This window comes from Otolemur garnettii, unplaced genomic scaffold, assembly GCF_000181295.1.
Source record: "Otolemur garnettii isolate 467f Iridium unplaced genomic scaffold, OtoGar3 scaffold00209, whole genome shotgun sequence".
NCBI classification, from domain to species: Eukaryota; Metazoa; Chordata; class Mammalia; order Primates; family Galagidae; genus Otolemur; species Otolemur garnettii.
The window spans coordinates 2,056,245-2,080,165 of NW_003852604.1; the positions used below are offsets into that span (position 1 = coordinate 2,056,245).

General features: G+C 43.1%; 8 non-coding genes across 8 annotated transcripts; 3 read left to right on the forward strand and 5 right to left on the reverse strand.

Moving 5' to 3' along the window:
- Positions 1–6,004: 6,004 nt before the first annotated feature.
- On the reverse strand, positions 6,005–6,077 carry TRNAV-UAC. Its single transcript has one exon. It is a non-coding gene; the product is annotated as a tRNA-Val (tRNA).
- A 243-nt stretch (positions 6,078–6,320) lies between these two features.
- Positions 6,321–6,393, reverse strand: TRNAV-UAC. The gene has a single exon. It is a non-coding gene; the product is annotated as a tRNA-Val (tRNA).
- Positions 6,394–6,634: 241 nt separating this feature from the next.
- TRNAR-UCU lies at positions 6,635–6,721 on the forward strand. The gene is given in 2 exon segments: positions 6,635–6,671; positions 6,686–6,721. It is a non-coding gene; the product is annotated as a tRNA-Arg (tRNA).
- Positions 6,722–7,091: 370 nt separating this feature from the next.
- On the forward strand, positions 7,092–7,174 carry TRNAL-UAA. Its single transcript has one exon. It is a non-coding gene; the product is annotated as a tRNA-Leu (tRNA).
- Positions 7,175–10,199: 3,025 nt separating this feature from the next.
- On the forward strand, positions 10,200–10,272 carry TRNAK-UUU. Its single transcript has one exon. It is a non-coding gene; the product is annotated as a tRNA-Lys (tRNA).
- Positions 10,273–11,200: 928 nt separating this feature from the next.
- On the reverse strand, positions 11,201–11,273 carry TRNAF-GAA. Its single transcript has one exon. It is a non-coding gene; the product is annotated as a tRNA-Phe (tRNA).
- A 2,281-nt stretch (positions 11,274–13,554) lies between these two features.
- On the reverse strand, positions 13,555–13,627 carry TRNAK-UUU. Its single transcript has one exon. It is a non-coding gene; the product is annotated as a tRNA-Lys (tRNA).
- Positions 13,628–17,813: 4,186 nt separating this feature from the next.
- On the reverse strand, positions 17,814–17,886 carry TRNAF-GAA. The gene has a single exon. It is a non-coding gene; the product is annotated as a tRNA-Phe (tRNA).
- Positions 17,887–23,921: the final 6,035 nt, after the last annotated feature.

Below are 23,921 nucleotides of genomic sequence, written 5' to 3' on the forward strand. Positions count from 1 at the left end.
GAGCCAGAGGCCCTGTCCTTTGTGAGGATTACAATTTGAAGAGATGGCCTTCAGGTCCTTGAGAAAGAAGCTTCTGCGTTCCAAGAGATACATATTCACAACCATAAATGCTTTTTCTGTAAATGCTCTAAGATAGAGAGATCAGGGGCCTATTATCAGGGTTTGGGTCAAACAAGTCATAAATTCTCAGTGCAGAGTTGAGCTTTCTCAACAGGGGGCATCTTAATGGGCATCTCAAGGGCATCGCCTGGGTTCATCCTGGGGACGCTGCCTGATTATGCCAGGAGAAGCTGGGGTTTGATCTAGTGCAGAATTTGGATGGAGATGTTGTGTGCTGAGGGTTCTGCAGTTTTCAAAAGCATGAGGCGATTTAGAAGGAGGGGGGTCATGGAGCTGTTTATTATCCTAATGATGGTACAGTTTCATAAGGGGGTGTGTGAGAGAGAGAGAGAGAACTCATCAATTATACCCTTTAAATATGTACAGTTTACTGCATATGAGTTACACCTCAACAAAGTTGATTTTTAAAAATCTAATTTTTTAAAATATTGCAAAGGGGAATTTCATTTTAAGCAACTGACAAAATTTAGGTGCCTATCAACACTCAAAATGGTCTTTATTTTAAATGTCCTCTTTAAAACAGAGTGGGAAGAATGGGGGAAAGAGGACAAGCAAGATTTATAAGAAGTAAAGTTTGATAACAAAAATAAAAATATTTTTCTTTACATTACCCTCTTCAGGGGGCCTCAAACTTTTTAAACAGGGGGCCAGTTCACTGTCCCTCAGACCATTGGAGGGCCGGACTGTGGACTCCATCATGCAGAATGACGAGTCAGCTGCTAAGCAGGACAAGCAGTGGCAGCAAAAACACCCCGCAGGCCAGATAAATGTCCTGGGCAGGCCACATATGGCCCGCAGGCTATAGTTTGAGGACCCCTGAAAATTAATTGTATCCTTAGGCATATCTGCTTTAAAAAAAATAGATTTTATTTCTTAAAGAACTTTTAGGTTCACAGAAAGTACAGAGAGGTCTCATATATTCCATCTCCCTACCAGCGCCAGTTTCCCCTGCTATTGATGTCTTCCATTAGTTAATAATTAATGGACCAATACTGATACATTATTATTAACTACAGCTCAGAGTTCACAGGAAGGTTCCCTCTTTGTGTTGTAAACTTCTACAGATTTTGACAAATATGTAACATGTATCCATGTGCTCCCCTTTTCGTTTCTATCCACCTTCCAGCCCAGCCCCTTTTGACTGTCCCCAGGGTTTGGCCTTTAGCTGCAATTGTGTGGTACGTACCTCTAGTAACATGCATTTAAGGTTCACCTGAGTCCTTTCATGGCTTTAATTACTGATTTCTTTTTATTGCTGGATGACACCCCATGGGGTAGAATGGGTCTGCTTTTTCAGTGCTGAATTTGATAACAGTTACAATTATTTCAAAGAATTATATTTTATAGAAAAAGTCAATTTTTGTCAACATTTCGCAAATAATGTTGTATGGAAGACCAGGTCTGTGACCTGGTAACGCTAAGTGGTCTGTGGCAATATCAGATTAGATAAATCAAACGAATCTTTCACATCTCAGAGAATTTGGTAAATTTTCAAGAGGCATAAAAAATACATAAAACTCTGTGACTACAAAATTTTTAATAAAAATTTGTGAACATATTGACATATGTGCTTCAATTAATGACACCCCGGGGAGCCCACTCTTTGGTGTGCTTTGAAAGAACTCAAGAAACACCATCCACTGGTGAGAGATCACCGAAGTGTAGAAATCCTGGCCTAAAAGAGAAATAACCCCCCAAAATAACTCACATGCCTTTTGTTTTTAATGCTACAAAAGTATTTTCTCCCCAGGTGGTTGAAGAACATGAAGAAACATGACCCAATGGAGTGAAAAAATTACACCAGGGTGAAAGAATTTGTTTTTCAAGGACTCACACAGTCTAAGAGCCGAGCTTGGTCTTATTTCTTTCCTTTCTTTTCATGTACATAGCAACTGTGTTGGGAAACCTCCTCATCGTGGTTACCGCGACCTATGATCCCATCTTCACACCCCCATGTGCTTCCTTCCTGCCCTGCCGGCTCTCCGTATCTGCTTCTCCATCACTACCCCAGAGGTCTAGCTGACCTTCTCTCCAGGAGAGACCATCTCCTCCAATGGCTGTGTCACTCAGAGGTCCTTTTTCCACCTCCTCAGTAGAGCAGACATTTTTTTTTCTCCCTCCCCAGCCCCTAAACTACATGACCATCATGAGTAGGGAGATGATACACGCCTCCTGGGAGGGGGCTTCCTCCACTCCATCATGCAGATTGCTCCCACTCCCCTTCTGTGGACCCAATGTCATTGATGGCTTCTACTGTGGTATCCTTCAGGTCCTCAAACTCACCTGCACCAACACCTTTGCTCTTGAGGTCTTAATTATTTCCAGTTATGGTTTCATCTCTACACTGTGGTTTGCCTTCCTCCTTGTGTCCTACACAGTCATCTCAGTAATGCTGAGGTCTCCCACCGAGGAGGGCAGGAGGAAAGCCCCCTCTACCTGCATCTCCCACACCACAGGGGTGACCCTAAATCTTCTGCCCTGAATCTATGTCTATGCCCAGCCCTTCACTGCCCTCCCCATGGACAGAACTGTCTCTGTCACCTTCACCATCATCATCCCTGTCCTGAACCCCATGATCTACACCCTGAGAAACCATGAAATAAAGTCAGCCATGAGGAGACTGGAGAAAAGACTTAGACCTTCTGAAAAAGAAGAAATGATATGAAGTACAGAACAGAAATTCAGAACTAAGAACTATTTCCTCATAACACAACAGAAGTCCCCAATCAATAAACCATCAAAGTTTTACTTTTATCCTGCAGCAGAATCTTCTAAAAAGGTCCTGAGACAATCGTCTCAGAAGTTTCTCATGAGAAAGTTATTGGCAACTTAGAGCCTCAGATCTACAGACATTCGGCTTTTAAAGGAACTCCAATGTTTATATCACCAAACATCTCTTTCTGCAAGTGAGGAAATAGAGTCTGAGAGGAAATTATCTCTTGATCTTTAAATCTTGGCTAAACCCAAGCAATAATTAGTAAAATGACCCCCAGGGATCAGGAGTCCAGGCTATGAAGTGGAGCCGCCTCTGCCTATGTAGAAATTGGTTCTCTATTTTGAACCTTGGAGGACTCAGGTTCCATTTTTAAAGAAGACTTCTGGACTCCCCTTGTAGAAGCTGAGAAGTTTCATGCTGTCTCACATTTTTCCTGGCTAATTAATGGCAGAGGCCAGACTAGGTCTGAGACAGTGGTCTAGGTCAGCTCAGTGGATGCCTAGTCCTGCTATTTCTTACATGATTTGGTGAAGTCTGAAACAAGCTCATTTGTAAAAATTTCTCCTCCATTGGAGTGTCATGAAAGACACATGGTTACCTTTCTCGCTGCGTACTGCAAGGCTTTAGTCTTTCTAACAATTTCAACATCATTTTATAGCCATTCATCCCTGGCCAGCCCACCAGAGAGAAAGGAATCCTACCCAGCCTGCATTTCTAGAATATGCCTGACTCACATGTTCACAAAAAGCAAAGACTTAAGAAAGCACTTACTTTCCAGCATTCAGTGACTTACTGGCTAGACAGAAAATCACAAGTCAGCCCATTCCAAAGTCCTCCCCCTTCTTTCTATCTTGCTCTTTAGCACCTCTTCTTTAATCGAAGGGAATAGAAAACAAGATTAAATTCTAGTTGGTTTCCCGGCAAACTATTTATTTGTCAGGCAACTAAAATTTGATCTGGATTGACCTGTAACACTCCAGGCTTGTCTCCCAGGCGATCTCTGATGAACATGAAGCTGGAAGTAAATAAGGGAAGTAAAGAACCATTTGCATATTGTGGCTTAGGAGGAAACAGGCAAGGGAGACCCACTTTAAAACAGAGCCTGTCCCCGTCAGTTGTATCACTATCTGCTTTTTCTCCTGTTAAAACTCAAATAACAAGTGACTGAAAATGAGTCACACACAAGTGAAGCTTATGAAGCCAAGACTTTAAGGTTGCACCCAGGGAAAGCATGACCACGTAGTATCTGTTGTGGACTGGGCTCTCTGCAGAAGAGGTTGAGGATTTAAAGGAAAAAGGGAGGGGTGGAGGAGGAGAGCAATGAGGCAACTAGAGCTATTCTTGTGAGTTTCTATTTGGTGCCAGTAAAGACAGTGATGCAGGTTCCCTCCACCCAAGGCTGGATGCAGACTCCATATTCTGGGCCTAAGCAGGCTCATAAACAAGGTTCCCTCTAAGCCAATACTCCCGGGCAAGAGTGGAAGGCCCCAAACATGTCCACATTCCAGGATCTACCCAGGAGACCAAAAAAAAGAAAAAAAAATTATTTTACCATAAAAGGATTTAACACACACACAATTCACAATCACCAAGTCCTGGAATCAATCCAAGCACTCATCAACCCATGAATGGATTAACAAAATCTGGTACACATATACCATGGAATACTATTCAGTCATAAAAAAGAGGGAGACTTTGTATTTACCCAGATGGAGTTGAAGAACATTGCTCTTAGTAAAGTATCACAAAAATGGAAAAACAAGGATCCAATGTAGTTAATACTAATATGAGACTGGTAGATAAAAAACTACACACCCATGTGAGAAAAAAACTACAATTAAATTCAAGTGGGGGATGGGGAGAGAAAGGAAGGGGAGGGGGGCCAATGTCCCAAGTCAAGAGAAGAGGGAAGGCCCAGATCAAGCAGTACATTCACCTTTTCTCTACCTTTTTCCTATGCAACCCTCAATGAATTGGGATGATCTTTACTCACACTGGTGAAGGTGATTGGCTTTACTGAATCCACTAATTCAAATACTAACCTCTTCCAGAAACAATGTCACAGACAATCCAGAAATATTGTATTACAAATATTTGGCAGTGAAGCTGACAGCATAAAGTGAACCATCACAGTGCCCCAAGATCCCACACAGCTGAGGGTGTTTTGCCTGCAGGTGAAGAAGGTATTGTGAGAAGAAGGTATTTACTCCAAAGTGGTATGAGGGAACTTTGTGAGACTTGTACTAGCGACATCTTGCCTACTCAAGATTTTGCTATTACTATTCTACATTTTCCTCTATCTAAAACAAACCAACAAGGAAATCCACTACAGCACTGTTCCTAAGACTAGGTACAATTTAATTGTTCATCAAGAGGCACAGAATAATTGTGATCTATGGAAACACAGAAAGTGAAAGGATGAGGGAAAACCCGTGAATGAAATAGAACGATGCTCAGAATATTGTTGGGGAAATAAATGCGAGCAGTGAAGTGCTGTGATTTGCCCTCTCTTGTACAAAAAGCATTGAGGTGGCTTGTAAAATAAATGCACATTTGTACTGGCGAAATGCGTGGAATATTCCTGGAAGGTCACATAAGAAATGTCTAACAGTCTGAAAGATGGAAGGCACACATCTCTGTAAACCTGAAGGACTGTGAATTATTTGTCTTCCTATGAAATTGTTAATAATTTTTTTAAGTATTTTTAATTTGAATAAAAGAGGCCAGTGGACTTGGAGTTAATCCCTTAAGCAGAGGTAGCCTTCGGAAAGTCCTTCAATTTAGAGGCGGCAACTTTCATAAACGTGGCCCAAGCACAGCAGCACCAGGCAGGAGGTGCGCGAAAGGGCAGCGTACAGGATCCCAGAAACAAGAGAGCAGAGCACGCGGGAGGGCGCAGGCGCAGTGGAGCGCGACACCTCGAGCTGAGCGGAGCCGCCTGCACCTCTCAGGAGGTGCCACACGGGGGCAGCCCGGAGACCGAGTCCCCGCCGATCGCTAAACAAAACTAGATTGATGCGGCCGGGCAGGGCGGGGCGGGACACGGCTGAAACCCCGGCGGAAAGGCTGCGCTACCCCCGCGAAAAGCCTGCGCCTCCAGCTTCAAAGAGCCAAACCCCCAAATCTGGCTTGGATAAAGGAAACCATGAAACAAAAGCAATTATCCCATGGTTCCACTGGGGCTCGAACCCAGGACCTTCTGCGTGTAAAGCAGACGTGATAACCGCTACACTATGGAACCACATGTGACGAATGTTCTCTAGAAATAGGTAATTACAGATACAAAAACTTTAACTCTGGGAAATGTGATTGAGATCTGGTATTCAGCGATCGCTTCCGAAGGAAAAACTTTCAAAGAGGTTCAGATTCCCTAGTGCTATGAGGAACGGATGGCAGAGACACCGTTGTCTACAGCCTCCCGAAGCAAAACCCAAAATTCGCAAAATATTAACACTTGATCCTAAAACGCAAGCAATGAGGCTCATGGTTCCACTGGGGCTCGAACCCAGGACCTTCTGCGTGTAAAGCAGACGTGATAACCGCTACACTATGGAACCCCTTGTGGCTCTGACAACCAAAATTCAGTAATTGTACACAATGAATTTTAACGCTGGCACATGACAGACATTTGCTCACAGAAAGAGAAATTCTGAAAAGAATCACTCTCCAATGTGATTCTCATCCGCAGGTTTCCTCGGCCACAAACTCCACGGCTACTCAAAGATGAAAAGCGTCCCGCTTCCAGATGCACACCGCTCCTTCCCTGATGTGTAGAGTGCGGAGAGCTCGCACGTGCCAGGCTCTGTGGCGCAATGGATAGCGCATTGGACTTCTAGACATGATGGAGGCATTCAAAGGTTGTGGGTTCGAGTCCCACCAGAGTCGTTCGTCTTTTGATGACAAGGAGGAACAAAAAGTTGGGGAGATGAAAAATAAAAAACAAGACACATTGCCTTTTAAAATGTCCGGTCTGACTCGCCTATCTTGAAAAGAAAGGAAACTAACTGCAGTTCCTTGTTTCGTCCCATTACTTGAAGCGTCAGGAATCTTGCTCCTTCAGCCTTGTGTCAATCATTTTCAAGTGGCTCCAATTTCTGATGATGTGATGAAGACATTAGAGAGAAATTATAAAAGTTACCAAGTCTTTTCTTTATTACTCTTTTACATCAGGGATAAAAACAATGTTAAATTGTGAACTTTTTAGTTGCTCAGTATTGTCTGAATCGTCCTAAAATAAAAGAATAATCAGGGAAGTACCAGAATGGCCGAGTGGTTAAGGCGTTGGACTTAAGATCCAATGGATTCATATCCGCGTGGGTTCGAACCCCACTTCTGGTAAAGACTGGTGGTTTTTCCAAAGCCAAGTTTTCCCTTCCAAATTCATGGTTCTCAATTTTGTAAGTTGAGGTATCCAAATTCCTAGTTATCAATTTTGCAATTAGAGGAGTCCAAAAGACGGTATCCAACACAGGCTGAGTCATTAAGTGACAGTAACATTTCAACCTACGTCTTTTTGCCAGACACAAACTATAGTAAAATCTTCAGAACTGATGGTTTGTAAAGTAGAAAGAAAACCTCTGTGTGAAACTGCCCCTGAGGGAGGGGGAGATCAGAAAGTGAGAGACACATTGTGCTGTGAAATGTCCCCTCTCGGTCAACGGTTATTTTCTGAGAATCTATATGCCAAGTACTGTTCTAAACACCGCAGCTGCAGGGATGCAGAGTTTGGGGAGTTTCTTCAAATATAAGATATATTGATATATATTTGAACATATTCAAATATAAAACAACAACAGCAAAAAGGTAAAATCTTAAAAGTAAGATTACTGACCAGTGGCACTATCATTGGAGAGTGACAGAAGGAAGAGATGGTTTATAAATAAGCTGACAAATAGAATTTCAAATGATGGTAAGCGCTGGAGAGAAAAAAACAAGGCGGCACAATAGACTGACTGGGAAATTTGTCAGTACAAACTTATCCCATTTGATTATTAAAATCATACATCTTGACAGAACTGTTCTCTCTCTACCAAACTTCCAAAGACCAACTCTGCCCTTCCATCTCTTCCACTGAAAACCTCTGACCAATGACTTTCATCCAACTACACATTCATTCATTCATTCATTCAAGGACAGTTTTTGAGAGCTTTGCAGTTAGGCACTGACTCAGGCTTTGGGGATATATAGAGAGTTCCCATCCACAAAACAGAAACACTCTAGGAGGAAAACCAGACCCATTATACAGGTGCTTAAGGTAGGTTGAGATGAGTGAAGCAATAGGGACATGCTCAGGGCCCCCAGTCCCTAACTCCATCTGAGAGGACCAAGCAGGGAACACTGGGGCCATTACTGAGCCCTGTCCATAAGGATCAGATAGCATTTCCCAAACCAAAGAAGGTGTGAAAGGGGAAGAGGGTGGCATTTCAAGATGAGGGCTAGGAGCAGGGAAAAAGGCACTGTGGAGTAGTCAATGAATTACAAACAGCTCCAGCTACTTCTCTGTGTTAAGCAGACCTGTTCCACGCCATGAACACTTGATATAGTTACACAGTGTGAGACTATTGGTCTCAGAGTTTGGTACTATCAGTCAGTCTGGTCTATCTTAGGAGAACAGGAAGCAGATCTTCATGCTCTCTGTCATTCAAAGCTTACCTCAGTGGCCATTGTGTACCTGACACTGTTGTAAGGAGTGGAGGGAGGTTGAAAGGTTTGGATAGGAATAGGCCAAAGGCTCATAACTTCCCTGAGGACTGACCTCATGGCACAGGAAACTCCTTTCCAGGGAGTCTGGTTTTAGTTTCCTTGGTTGAACAGAGACTTGCCATCGGCTGCTTAGGGATTCACAGCTTCATTTGTGGAAACTGTACCTAATATGTTTGTGATTTTTCAATTCAAACAACTCTTCTCCAGGAATGGAGGGATGCCCACTGAAAAGGTGGTAGGGTTTTTTTTTTCTTTCGATTACCTTCTGGCTAACAAAAAGTTTGCGTATTAACCTTTCTCCGCTGGATCCTTAGAAAACACGTTATCAAGGAAGCTTTGACCTGAAGACCTACCTATGTGTTCCTAGAAGCATGAAACAATTTCACAGATCACTTTTTTTTTCATTTACTTCATCACAAAAGTAATACCTGTGTTTTTTTAATCAAATAACGCAGACAAGCGTAAAGAAAATAAACAGCTTCCTTTCACACGCTTTATTGCCAGTCCCCAACGAGATTGTCTTCTATCCTTATAGATCTACTATGTATATTCAAACAACATATAATTAAAGGATATATGTGTATGTGTTCACATAAATAAATTCTTTAGCTTTTTCGTTAAAAAGTATTATACTATACATATTGTTTGGCACATTGTGTTCTTTTTGCTTAACATAACGTGGATATCTTGCCATGTGGTTATTTTTTAATCTTTGCCTTTTACTGTCCTGATGTTTCTCCATAAAGGAATGTAAATCATCTCCTCCCCCCCGTGGAGTGTCTTTGAACGCCAAAGAGAGCTCAAGTGTGCGTTAGGCTTCACCTTAGGGCTCTAAATCCTTTTAAGGGAATTTATCCAATGCTTTAAGGAATGACATGGCAAAGAAGTTAGAAAGAAACAGGACGAATTAGAGAATTACCTAATTAGGTACATCCGGGACACAGCTGTCCAGGTAACAGAACTCCCAAAAAAGATCAAATCCAGCCTGCAGCTTGCCTGATCAAAATTTTTAACGGAAGCTTCCGGGAAACAATCAGATTCCCAGTCCAAGTAAATAACGTCATTTCCATTTGCTATTTCCTCTTCTCAGAATCCTCTTTTCAAGAGCTCAAGGGCCCATGCATAGCTCGGTTCAGACATCACAGCTCTGGAAACCTTGGCTGATCGACTTCAGGTGCTGCCCACGTCCTCTGCATCTGCTAGGCGTGGCTTGCCACCATCAAAGCCCTTGAATGGGGGGTTCTGCTTTGCGTGTCTTCCGGCCCCACGGAGGGCTGAGACTAGGTCTGCAGCCCCCACGAGCTCGCTTAGTTCCTAAAGTGCGGTTTGTGCTCAAGGTCTGTCGAATCGATTATTGAAAACCCAATTATTCATCAGTGATCCACTCACAAGACACACCAGATTTCCCCCAAACACCAAGACTGGAATTAGAAATCCCGCACCTCACTCAGAGCCCCCACTCTAAATCTAGGGAATTACTCATGGGAGGTTCCCTTTAGGGCGCTGAGCAGGTCAAGCAGGCGGTTATTTTTTGCTTTGTAGTCTGTGATGGGAGAAATAACGACTTTATTTCACTGAGCTCCTGCTCGATCTAGAGAAAGAATGTGGCCACTTGTCCCATTTAACTGCGGATAGGCTGGGGGAAGTTGTACCTTTAGGAGCCCGGATAGCTCAGTCGGTAGAGCATCAGACTTTTAATCTGAGGGTCCAGGGTTCAAGTCCCTGTTCGGGCGAGGTTGTTTTAAACTTCAAAACAAATTTAGGTGTACCGCGCATCCGGGCAAAGTTGACCAAATGAAACCTTAGGGAAAACCCACTCGAACACACCCTCCCAGCGCTCTATTACGAGAGTTAACTCAAAAGTCAAAAAAGAAAAGACATTCTAAGGTGTTGGGCCGAATAAAAACGAATGGTCTTACTCTTTCAACCCATGTAGGTTGCTTCCTCTTCGGATATTTTTCCCATAAAACTATCGTATTACTTTCCTGTTCAAAATATCAGTAAGCACATAACCGACAAAATTGCGCATCGGTCGTCAGAGTCTCTTAATAGTTACATTCTTTGGCAGGAATTGTGCACATTTTGGCATTGAGGAATGTATTCGGACACTTTTATTAAAAGCTCGGTGTGGAAACTGAAATCCCAAGAATCATTTTAGACAAAGACACGTGAAGACGCATAATCCATATGTCTCCAACTAGGCACGTTCCTCCACCAGATTCCTAAAGGCCAGGTGGGACCCGGACGCGTGAGTCTTGCTATAAATGCAAATGCTCTCAGAGAGGTGCATATACCGAGGATGAAACTCAGGACTGGCCTGCCCCCAGTGGAACAGACGTGTTAGCTGCCACAGGAGGAAACCTTGTGCTACCAAACATCCAATAGTATGAACGGTGATTATGGAACTGGGAACAGATCGTTCTGTGATTTCTGACATCCTTAGGAGGCTTAAAGACTTTGCATCCTGATAATGCTTTACTAAAGACCTGTAATATAGTCTCATTGGCACGTGCGGGTTTAAGAGACATGGAGAACAGCAGTCTAAGTCTGTGTAGGGTGTAAGTACAAATATGCAGGGGGGAGGGAGACTAGCCCACGTAGGGATTGGAAGAAGTGGACTCCTGTCCCACCTGTTCAAAGCGGATGCACCAACAAAACCCTTGCCGAAACCCGGGATCGAACCAGGGACCTTTAGATCTTCAGTCTAACGCTCTCCCAACTGAGCTATTTCGGCTAGGACACTGGCCTGAGCCGCCCTATTAAAGGAAATTTTTTTTTTAATCCCGTTTCCCCTCATTTCCAATCTTTTAATTCTTCATTTCAACTTTCCAAACTGTATTATTTTTGAATTCTGACGTTTTTAGTACAGCGCATGAAAAAACTATTTCTTGTCACGTGAGGAAACTCAGAAACTCATGTTCTGCCTTTATGTCTTCCTAAAGCTTTTTCTGCCTCTCCCCAAGGTCCTAATAAGAATAAAAACAGCCACTTACTGAGAACCTACCGTTGTGTCCAGCACAGATTGCTTTCTATCAGAGAAAGAAATCCAGGGTTGCTTTCTATCCCCACCCCCAAGGCCTTCTTTGTGTTGATATGACATTCATTATAATAATATTTAAATGAAATAGCTAATTTGCTCCCAATCATCCAGAAATAAACTAGAACTAAACCAGAGCTATCTGGTGGCTCCAAAATACAAAAGGTCGTGGTTGAGACAAACTTTGTTGTTTTTTGTTGTTGTTTGTTTGTTTGTTTTGGGCCAGGGGTGGGTTTGAACCCACTACCTCCGTATACGGGGATGGCGCCCTACTCCCTTCAGCCACAGGAGCCGCCCTCTTTTTAATTTAATTTTTATTTTTTTCAAACTTTGATTTTTTTGTTTGTTTTTTGTCTGTCACCTTTCAGCAAAGGCAGAAAACCAAGGTTGGAGAGGGAATGGACAGGAGGAGGGGAGACGAAGGGTTAGGTGTTCTCCACTCCTGTTCTCTTCTTGTACAGTCAGAAAATGGTTGGAGTAAAGACAAAAGACATTCCACTTTTCGGGGTTCCCCAGCGTGGATCTGATCAGCTTCCAAGGGACTCCCTCAAGAAGAAAGAAAAAATGGAGCACTTGCCACAGCTCCTTACCTTTTTCTGTCCCTGGAATGCCTTCTGAACCTCCCCATTCATGGTCCTCAAGAAAGCAGCTGCCTTGCCCAACTTGCCTACTCTTCCTTGCATCAGTAACAATTGCTGTTTCTTCAGCACTTACCACCAACCAACCCAAGTCACATAAATAACAGCTTATGCTCTTAGGCATGCTGGGCACATATATTTGTTTTAAAGAACTCCTTACCTGCTGCAGTGTGTATCTTTTGTTTCGTAGCTAGATTGAAAGCTCTTTAATAATTATAATAGTTACTGTGTATTGAATGCTTGCTTTTCGGCTGACACTTCTAAGCAGTGTGCATGCATTCCTATCTCATTTAATCATCACCAATTTACGAGATGGAAGTTATTATTATTTATTCCCTTTCTCCTGAGGAAGCTGAGACTTAGAGAGAGAAGGTAACTGTGGGATTTGTGCAGACCGTGGATAACACATTCCCGTGGAGAAGGCGAAGACCCCGCTCATCCTTGAGCGCTACTTCCACCTTGGCCCTTCTCCAGTGGTCAGGACTCCCTGAGTACCACAGTCCATCCGCTAAGAAGGCGCCTGACACTTTCAGCCCACATCCCCATCTTGTGGATGAGGAGATGAAGACCGACTTTCTTCCGTTGCCTGGCTGGCTGACGCAAGGAAGGTTCCGTTATTAGCTAGGCAAGGGATGTGCCTGGTCCCATCACTGCACACGGAAAATTAATTCACCTTGGTGACCTTACACTTGAGCTTTTTGTGTTTACAAGTCAACTTCCTAAAAAGCACCGCTAAGATGCAATGTTTCCCTTTTTAATTCGTAGTGTGTGGATGCTAACTTCTCCGTTTTTATCCCATTCTCTTAAATGCATTATTTTTTTTCCTAATACTGACCCTCTCCCTCCCACCAGCAGAAGCTGCTATCTCAACCTCAACGTCTTCCAGTGTTCAGGGTCACACTTTGTAAAAAGCGGGGGAGGTGGGGTGGGTGAATGGGAGGATTTAACCTCATTGAGAGAAAGAGCTGCTCTGTTTGGGATTTCAGCTTGTAGACACTAATCTCCTTTTTAGAGTTAAGAAAAACTCCTTCAACTGGTAGTACGGAGGTCTGGGAAGGTGCAGGACCCTGCCGACATTCATCAGGTATGAAGCAGGAGGGAACCCAGAAGAGAGGGTCAGCAGGGGCAGCTCACAGGGTAGCGAAGGCACGCAGCTACTGGAGACTCCTGGGGGGAGGGGGACGGAGTAACTCCCTGAAGGATCTCAGTTTCCCGTCCTTCAATATATCAGTATTTGAGCCCTAGCAACTCGATGGTGGCTACAGAATAAATTTGCCTATTTCGGGCCCTTTACTCCCCGAAATTTGTTCATATTATCTTTACTACGGAAAAAATACTTCCGCCCGAACAGGGACTTGAACCCTGGACCCTCAGATTAAAAGTCTGATGCTCTACCGACTGAGCTATCCGGGCTCGCAGTAACATAGTCCCTTCGATTAATGAAGACTGTGTCGTAGCTGGCGCTGAGCACTAATGACAGCGTCGCTGGGTGAGTTCCTGGTTGCCTCCTTTGCGCGGGTGATTCGACAGGACTTTAAAGCACAAAGCCGGCGGGGGCGGGGAGGAGGCGAAGTAGGGAGTATATCCGGAGAGTGATTACATTGTCTTTGGCAGCTGAAAACAGAGTTGTTAAATAAAGCACGCTCCGCTAATTTAGAGACCTCCTTGGTAAACCTGAATCTAGAGTTCTGCAAAACTGCCCAGAGGGAGAAGCAGCCGCCCACTGTCTCCGCTTCTACGCGTTTCTTTGCCCTCTAAACCCGAAGCACACAGTGTAAAAGACCATAGTTCAGTGGTAACTATGGTCTTGCCCCTTCTGAGAAGGCATCACTTCGCAATTCCTTGTCTCCATCCCAGGTGCCCACCTCAGAAAGAAGAGCGAAGCCCACTAGCTGCAAAATGGAAAGATCCAAGTCACTGCTCCCCCAATCTAGGACTGCGCCCCGCCCCGCCCTGCCCCCGCTGGGCAGGCCTCTGCGCACGCGCAGCTCACGCAGCCATTCGCAGGCTGAACCCTTTCGCTTTCCGCTTCTCACCTCGGTCCAGCACTATCTCAGGTCCTGCGGTACTTTTAGGCCTCTGGGCCTTTGCACGTGCTGTTCCATCGGTAATTGAAATATCTCCGTCCCTTTTATCTCCTTCCCCTTGGTTCTCCCCAAGCAACCGTAGAGAAGGAAAAATAATTTTTTTCTTACCCTTCTGAGTTGGCAGGTAGGATTCCTGTACAGAAAAAAAAAAAAAAAACTTAAATGTAAGTCATGAAACGGTAAAAATTCTAGACGAGAACGTAGGAAAAACTCTTCTAGACATCAGCCTCGGCAAAAAAATTATAATAAGACCCCAAAGGCCAATTTACCAACTACAAAAATAAATACACGACATTTAATCAAATGCAAACGCTTCTGCACAGCAAAGGAAATAATTAACAGAATGAATGGAGAACCGACAGATGGAAGAAAAATACGCACAAACTACACATTCGACAAAGAACTAATATCCAGAATCTACAAAGAACTCAAACAAATCAGCAAGAATAAAATATATGAAAAAGTAGGTAGAAGACATGAACAGAAGTTCAAAGGGAGATAGCCAACAAACATATGAAAAAAATGCTCAACATCACTAATCATCAGAGCAATGCAAATTAAAACCACAGTCACATTAAAACCTTACCCCTGTCGAGATGGCCATTATTAAAAAGTAAAAAAAAAAAAAACAGAGGCAGCTTGGATTCAGAGAGAAAGGAATACTTTTACACACTGTTGGCAGGATTACAAATTAGCATAAACTCTATAGAAAACAGTACGGCGATTTATCTCAGAAATAAATGGAGACCTGCCATTCGATCCAGCAATCCTATTGCTGGGTACCTACCCGAAGGGAAAATAAATACTTTTATTCATTTATTTATTTATTGTGAGACAGAGTCACACTTTGCTGCCCTCCATAGAGGGCTGTGATGTCATAGCTCACAACAACTTCAAACTCTTGGGCTCAAGGGATCCTCTTGCCTGAGCCTCCAAGTAGTTAGGACTACAGGGCTCACCACAACACCTGGCTATTTTTAGTGAGGGGGTTTCACTCTTCAGGCTGGTCTCCAACTCATCAGCTTAAGCAATCCACCTGCCTCAGCATCCCAGCGTGCTAGGAGTACAGGCATGAGCCACCACACCTGACAGAAAAGAAATAATTTTATAAAAAAAATACACTTGTACTTGAATATTTATTGCAGCACAATTCACAGTCGTGAAGATGTGGAATCCACCCAAGTATTCATCAATTCATGAATGGATTCACAAAATGGTATACACACACACACTCACACACACACACACTCACCATGGAGTAGTACTCAACCATAAAGAGGAATGAAATCGTATCTTTTGCAGTAACCTGGTTGGAACTGGAAACCATTATCCTAAGTGAAGTTTCTCAAGAATGGAACACCAAACACCATATGTTCTAATAAGTGGAAGCTAAACAATGGGTACTGTTGGGCACAAAGAGATATAAAGGACATTAGAAACCAAAAGGGGGGAAGGGTTGGGATTGTATCCAAACTTATTTATTGGGTACAAGGAACACTATTTTGGTGGCAAACATTCCAAAAGCCCTGACTCAAGCATTATTCCATGTAACAAATATGTACATTTGTATCCTTTTGCTATTTTGAAATTTAAAAAAGACAGAGCAAAAGGAGAAAAACAGAAATGTATTAATGTGCATTTCATATGTTACCCAGGAAATGAGTAATTCCAAATGTATGGTTTAAGTCTACCATCTATATAGCATTTTTTTTCTATATAGCATTTTTAACAAAGAACAATAAATTTTTGGAGAAGTGACAAGATAAAGGAAAAGGCCTTAGAGTTTCTAGGGGCAGCAAATTGTGGGAAAGCAAATATATGGGAAATCAATGGTAGATAAAGTCTAGTTAGTAAAATTTGTTACACAGTTTCCTCTAGTGCCCTTTGGGACCTAAAGTTGTTCTAAGAGATCAACTTTAGAAGAGAAGAGAGGCACTTTTGTTAATGTTTGTCCCACTTTTAGGCAAATGGAGGATAAATAACTTTTTATCAGCTTTTTTTTCAACTGCCTTTAACTCAAAATGATCCTTAGGCCAAAGTGGCATGTTTTGAGACGGCATATTCCGCTACCCTTCACCTTTGAGAATGCAGCATAACCGCCATCCTCTCTGCAAAGCTCCCTGTAATCTGCCCAATCCCTCCTCTTCCTCCACCCCCACCTGCACCGCCATCCACACACACCAACTGTGGATTTCCTGTGTCTCTGTCAGGCAAGCAGACAGGTAGCAAACAGTTGAGAGCCCTTGAATTAATGCTTTAATTAAAAAAAAAAAAAAGTCAAGTGCTTTGCTAACACTGGGGAATAACCAGGTGGGCACAGTAACACCTGTCAGGGAAAAAATGGCATTAGAATTGTGCCTTGAAAGGTAAGTAGGCATCTGCAGCCATGAACGAACTAGAGACACTCTGTCTTCTTCTCTGAGCTTCTTCTTGAATTCCAAATGCTACTCACTGGGATTCCCCCTTTCCGCTTCATGTTAAAAACTGGATAGGATTTGTCCTTTCCGGGCAAACCCCCAGGATTTCCTAGGAAATATTTCCCTTTGCTTGGAGCAATAGTAACGATCTCTTTCTTTCTCTTCCAACCTGTGTGTAAGCAACACCTTGAGGCATGCTGTCAGGACTCGCCAGATAAACAGAACCGGCAAGATAGGGATAGAAACAGAGATAAAGACAGAGTGAAGAACTTGGTTGACACAATTGTGGGGGTTGACAAGTCCAAAAGCTGTAGGACAGTCTGACAGCTTGAAAATTCAAGTAGGGAGCTCATGTTACAGTCTTGAGTCCAAATTCAGCAGGGTAGCAAGCTGGAAACTTGGGTAGGTTTTTAAAGTCAGAGATGTAAGGAGAATTCCTTCTTCCTCAGAAACCCCAATCTTTTCTCTTAAGGGCTTCAACTGATTGGATGAGGCCCACCCACGATACAGACGCTAATCTGCTGTACTCAAAGTCTACTGATTTAAATGTTAAACACATTTAGAAGAAAAACCTTCACAGCGACTGGTGTTTAAACAAACAACTGGGCAGCTTAGCCTAGGTGAGTTGACACTCACGTACCCTGACGTGCACCTCGCAAGGTCCAACAGTCGGCGCGATTAGACCACCATTTGGGTTTTCTTCCTATCATTCATCATTGGATTTCGAGCGTTCCTGCCCCCGGGACAAAAGGGGGGCGGAGGTGGAGCCTGGCACCGTCCACGTAGTCCGCGTAGTGGGAAGTCGCCCTCCCCTTGGGGCGTCAGAGGAAAGTTCAACCCCTTACACCTGCCTGGGGCATCCTTGGATACCAGGAAGGAGCAGGCAGGATCGCTCAAGAAAATGAGCTGCGCAGAGCGGGGACTGCGCGGGGTCTCGCGACGCAGACCCCGCAAGGAATGGGGCCCTGACTTTGTACTGAGCAGTTTAGAAGACGTGACAGATAAAGGCGGATGATTTGTCTCGTATCTACCCAAGAGTGATTGAGGGTCACAGAAATTACACGCGGTGATGACACCTAAAATGGAAGCACCCCCTGCCGAAACCCGGGATCGAACCAGGGACCTTTAGATCTTCAGTCTAACGCTCTCCCAACTGAGCTATTTCGGCTCCTCCTATGGGCTTTTTTTTCCTCCCACATGTTTATAATGTAATAATATCTGTTCCACACTCACAAAGGTCATACAACTTCAGCGGGCATTTGGTATTTGGCAGATACCACAGAGGTGATGGGGCAAGGCCTTAGCTTAATAGCTAGAAATGATGACTTCAGTTTTCTCAAAGTTTTTTTTGTTTGTTTCAACTGCCCTGCAGTTTGCTTTTTTTTTTTTGGACACAGAGTCTCACTTTGTCGCCCCTGGTAGAGTGCTGTGAAGTCACAGCTCACAGCCCCCTCAACTCAAATGATCTTCTTGTCTCAGCCTCCCAAGTAGCTAGGACTACAGGCGCCCATCACAACACCCAACTAGTTTATAGGGGGGGGGGGGATCTTACTCTTGTTCATACTGGTCTTGAACCTGTGAGCTCAGGCAATCTACCCCACCTGGGACTCCCTGTAGTTTGCTTTTCTCATTGAAAAATAAATCATGGACTTTTTTATGGCAGTTATGTAGACCAACTTCGTGCTTTTTAATCCATGCTCGATTAATTGTGTGGATATAACACCAACTGTTAATCAAACTGCTAATGATGGACATTTTTACTTTTTTCTATATTTCATTATTAAAAACTATGTGGCAATAATTGTTCTTTTGTATGTTCTGTGAGAGGGAAGATTTTGCAAGGTCAAAAGCCATGAACATTTTGATTTTTACCAATATCTTCAAATTGGACTCCAGAATATATAGAAGAAGACAGGAAGGCCATTTGTAAAGGCTTCAGATGTAGACTTTCAATGTTACTTCCACATCAGGTGTACATGGAGTCATCATATGGTATTTTTTTCATTATGTGGTATTTGTTAAAAGCATCATTTTGCAAAACCTACTATTAAAATATACCAAAACTTTTGTAATACTATCTTAGCATTTTACACACACATAGTCAAAAAATGGATTTAGCTGGGTGGTACCTGTGGTTCAAGGAGTAGGGTGCCAGGCCCATATGCTGGAGGCGGCCAGGCCCTGGCCAAAAACTATAAAAAAAAAAAAAATGGAGTTATCTTAGGCTTCTTTCAAACTCTAAGAAGCAAGCTGTGATTTAATGATATACTGATTTTATTCCACCTCCACCTCCCATTTCCTAACTTGTACCCCTTGCATTTATTCACTTAAAAATGTTTTAAATAAACTGTATACAGCTGTTAGTTAAAATAATTCAATGCTTCATATTCACTTGACTCATAAATAAAAAGATAGCCAGGTGCGGTGGCCCATAATCCTAGCACTTTGGGAGGCCAAGGCACAGGTTCAAGATCAACCTGAGCAAGAATGAGACCCATGTCTCTAAAAATAGCCAGGCACTGTGGCACTCACCTGTGGTCTCAGCTACTTGGGAGGCTGAGGCAAGAGAATCACTTGAGCCCAAGAGTTTGAGGTTGCTGTGAGCTATGATGCAAAGGGACTCTACCGAAGGTGACAAGTGAGGCTCCGTCTCAAAAATTAAAAATAAAAAAAAGATAACATAGGCTTCTTATAATTTGAAAGAAAAACAGTGACCTTTGTTTAAAATGTATAGACAAAGGATGATTCTAGATTGCCCTTCTCAAGAGAGATTAAGGAAAAGGTGCTTCTGAGGTAAGAAGTTTGGGGCTGGCAGAACACAACCAAGTGGCTTCAAAGTCTTTTTTAGACTCAAAAGCCTATTATTTGTTTTGCTTAAAGTTCACCCTTTTGTTTTCCCTAGGTAATTATAGTAGGGAAAATTCTAAAACAGCCCCCAAGATATCCCAGCCCCCAAATGTCATGCATAAATCTATCATCTTGACCTGTAACCTGAGATAAGGTTTGGATGTTTGTCCCCTCCAAATCTCCTCTTGAAATTTCATCCCCAATGTTGGAGGTGGGGCTTAGTGTGAGGTGTTTGTGTTCTGGGGGCAAAACCCTAATGAAAGGCGTTGGATGCTCCCGTAGTGTGGAGTGAGTTCTCCATTAGTTCACATGAACACTGGTTCTTTAAAAGCACCTGGCATCTCCTCTTCTCTCCCTGGCTCCTACTCTGGCCGTGGGACATGTCTGCTGCCTCTTTTCCTTCCCCCACAAGAAAAAGCTTCCTGAGGCCCTCACCAGAAGTAGTTGCTGGTGCCATGCTTCTTGTACTGCTTGCAGAACTGTGAACCAAATAAACCTCTTTATAAATTATCCAGGCTCAGAAGGTCCATCATAGCAACGCAAAATGGACTAAACAGGGGTCCTCAAACTTTTTAAACAGGGGGCCAGTTCACTGTCCCTCAGACCGTTGGAGGGCCAGACTGCGGACCCTGGGACGAGTCAGGTGCTAAGCAGGACAGGCAGCGGTGGCAAAAACACCTGGTGGGCCAGATAAATGTCCTCCGTGGGCCTCCTGTGGCCTGCGGGCTGTAGTTTGAGGATGCCAGGAACAACCTATATATTATATAGCACAGCTGACTCTAAAATATGTGATTATCTGGGTGGACTTGACCTCATCCCATGAACCCTTTAAAAACAGAAATTTTCTCCAGCTGGTTGCAGAAGGGAGTCAGAGATTCAAAACACAAAAAAGATGCAATGCTCCCTTGCTGGCTGGAAGACAAAGGACACCACGTGGCACAAAATGTGAGCAGCCTCTAGAGGTAAGAGTGCTCCCAGCTGACAGCCAGCAAGGAAATTGGTCCTCAGCTCTACAACTGCAAGAAGCTGATGTTGGCCAACAAGAAGAATGAGCTTGGAAGCAGATTTTCTCCCAGTGCTTCCAGAAGAGAACAACCTGGTTGACATCCGGATTTTGTAATACTCAGTATATACTAATAACATTGGTTATCCTGTATACTGCATCTTGTAGCTCTTGTAAATGCAGAAGTCAAACATGACTGGAGTATTACAATTTTAATACATTTCTTTTCTTAAAATGCATATACATTTGTTGGCACCCTCTTTACACATATCCATATAATATAGATTTATATATGTATATTATATATAATTATATATTATACATATAACTTGCCTATGAGTTGGGGCAAGTTAGTCCCTTCTTACTATATTTTTTTTATGTGTGTGTATATATATATGTATACATATATATGTATGTGTGTGTATGTATACATGTGTAGATAATTGCACTTGCCCTAGCCTTCACTGAATCAGAATCTCTGCAGATGGGATCTATGTATTATATATTTTTTGTTCTTTTTTGTATCACATATTTTTTAATTGGCCAGGTAATTTTCATGTGCAGTTTCTCTCAGTCTCCCATTCCTCAGTTTTCACAAAAATATAGCTATCTATTATGTGCAAGACCCATTTCTAAAATTGCTTATTCATCCCCTCCACAGGACCCTGTAATAAAGCATAGCCCAAAATGAACCTATCTTGCCCTCCAAACTTGTTTATCTTACCACCCCTTTCTACCGAAGTTTCCTAAGCCTGACAAATAGGAATTCCTTCTTCCCTCCACCCTCCATCCATAATCACAATTAAAAGCTTTCATTCCACCTCATTATTTCTAGAACCCTTCCATTTCTCTTCATCTTCATATTCTCTCGACAACCTCTTGATTGGTCTTCTTACCTACAATTCAATTTCCCTTGCTGGAACCCACTATCCTGCTTCAAAACCCTTCCCTGGCTCCTTAGTTGAAAACAAAACCCAAGGCTGCTTTACGTGGTATATAAAGCCTCCCACAAGGTGGGCCTTGCCTTTCTCCAGCACAGTAGCTCAGTGTGCTCTCTTTGCCCTTGCCCTTCATTTTTGTCCATGTAGCATTTTCCAAATTTCCTTTATCCTTAACCCTACTTAACTTGCACCACTGGGCTCTCATATATTCTCCTGGTCCTAGGATCCTTCTCTGACACGTCTCTGTCCCTTCCTTCCCCCACCCACTACTGTTTCTTGTCCTTCTATGGTATTTTTTTTTTTTTTTCTTTTTGAGACAGAGCCTCAAGCTGTCCCCCTGGGCAGAGTGCCGTGGCATCACAGCTCACAGCAACCTCCAACTCCTGGGCTCAAGCGAGTCTCCCGCCTCCGCCTCCCAAGTAGCTGGGACCACAGGCGCCCGCCACAACACCCGGCTATCTTTTGGTTGCAGCCGTCATTGTTGTTTGGCGGGTCCGGGCTGGGGATTCGAACCCGCCATCCCAGGTGTACGTGGCTGGCGCCTTAGCCGGTTGAGCCACAGGCGCCGAGCCCTTCTATGGTATTTTTATATCACTTATCCAACTAGACTGCAATTGCCTGATTACCTAATCTGTTTCCTGCCATTTGTATTCCCCATGTCTGTTACACAACAGACTGGAGTAAATGTGGAATGAAAGAATGAATGAAAACATTCCTTGTGATATGTCAGGACCAACTGGTTCTTTAGTAGCCTTTCAACATTACCTGGTCAAGCTTAGAAGATGTGACCTCTGCAAGATTATTTGTAGATTTTGAGCTCTTTAATTTCTTGCCTTTAAAGGAGCTTCATCTGGCCATCTTGCCTCCTTTTCCTGAGACATCAATGGAAACCAAAGATGGAGCACTTTACTTACACAGCCGGTAGAGAAAAGGCTATGGAAAGTGTAAGCACAGGTTAGTTTATGAACTTTGTTTTTTTGGGGGGGGGGGTTTGTTTGTTTGTTTGTTTGTTTTTCTGAAACAGAGTCTCACTTTCCTGCCCTGGGTTTGTTTGTTTTTCTGAGACAGTCTCACTTTGTTGCCTGGGCATCATAGCTCACAGCAACCTCAAACTCCTGGGTTTAAAGGATCCTCTTGCCTCAGCCTCCTGAGTAGCTGGGACTACAGGTGCCCACCACAACTCCTGGCTATTTTTTTTTCAGATACAGGGGTCCTGCTCTTGCTCAGGCAATCCGCCCACCTTGGCCTCCCAGAGTGCTAGGATTACAGGCATGAGCCACCGAGCCTGGCCTACTTTATGAACTTTGGAAGGGAAAGTCTCGAAAGAATTGGAATGCTTCCTACTGGGTAGGATAGAGTACTGGGTAAGCTCTTAATTTTGATAACAATCTTATTATTAGAGTTTCACAAGGCATGCAACTGTAGTGAATAAATGCCAAAGATTTTCCTACACTTCTTTTCAGGATGATACTTAGGTAGCTTCAGTTATCTTGCTGAAACTGGAGCAGATCTTTGTATAGGATTATCATTTTTTTCTGTGACTTTAGAGGTCCCTGACAAGCATAATAAGCTATAATTTTGCTAAGTCACAATTTTGAATCCTGATTCTTCATGATTGACCGCTCAAGATTCATACTCCAACCCATCATGTACGTTAAATGACTTGAGAAAGGATCATTGGATTTTCAGCTACATTTGATTACCCCTAATGTAGAAAATCATACACTATAATATTCAAGATTGCAGGACGCACCTTTAAAGGGGTTTAGCTTTTAGCTTGCTAGGAAAAACATTAAATCCAGCAGTTATAATCAGGCAAATGATCTGAACAGATAAGTGGCCTCCCCAAGCTGGAAGACAATCCCTGACAATTTAGCAGATTTTGTGACCATGGGAGCCTTGAGAAGTCAAGATTAGCCTGTAAGCCGAATTTCAAGAATGTTCCTTTCTTCAGGTGAATCTTCAAAAGAAACAATTCTGTCCTCGTTAATTATTATAGCTTCTGGAAATAGCAATGTGTATTTTAGCGTGATGTGATGTGATCTGGGAGGAGAGTACCCAATTACCAGCTGCCTTCCAACCCAGAGTTTCTCCCAGAGCCTTTTTCTGGAGCACAAGGTTGTAGAGGTCATAAACTCTGGGGTTAAACAAACTCAGCTTCAAATTCCAACACTGTGACTAATCTATCAGCTATGAGGCCTTGAGTGAATTTACTTAAATTATGTTTTCTTTCTTCATCTTTGAAATGACGATTGCAATATTTTTCTCTTAATTTTTTTTATGTGTAAACCACAGAATGCTTAAGAGTTTCTAGCTCAGCACCCTGTCCACAGAAGCAGATGCTTAGTAGATGTGCAGTCCATCCCATGCGCAGGAAATGTAGTAGCTCTGATCTGAGTCCCCTCCAGACCC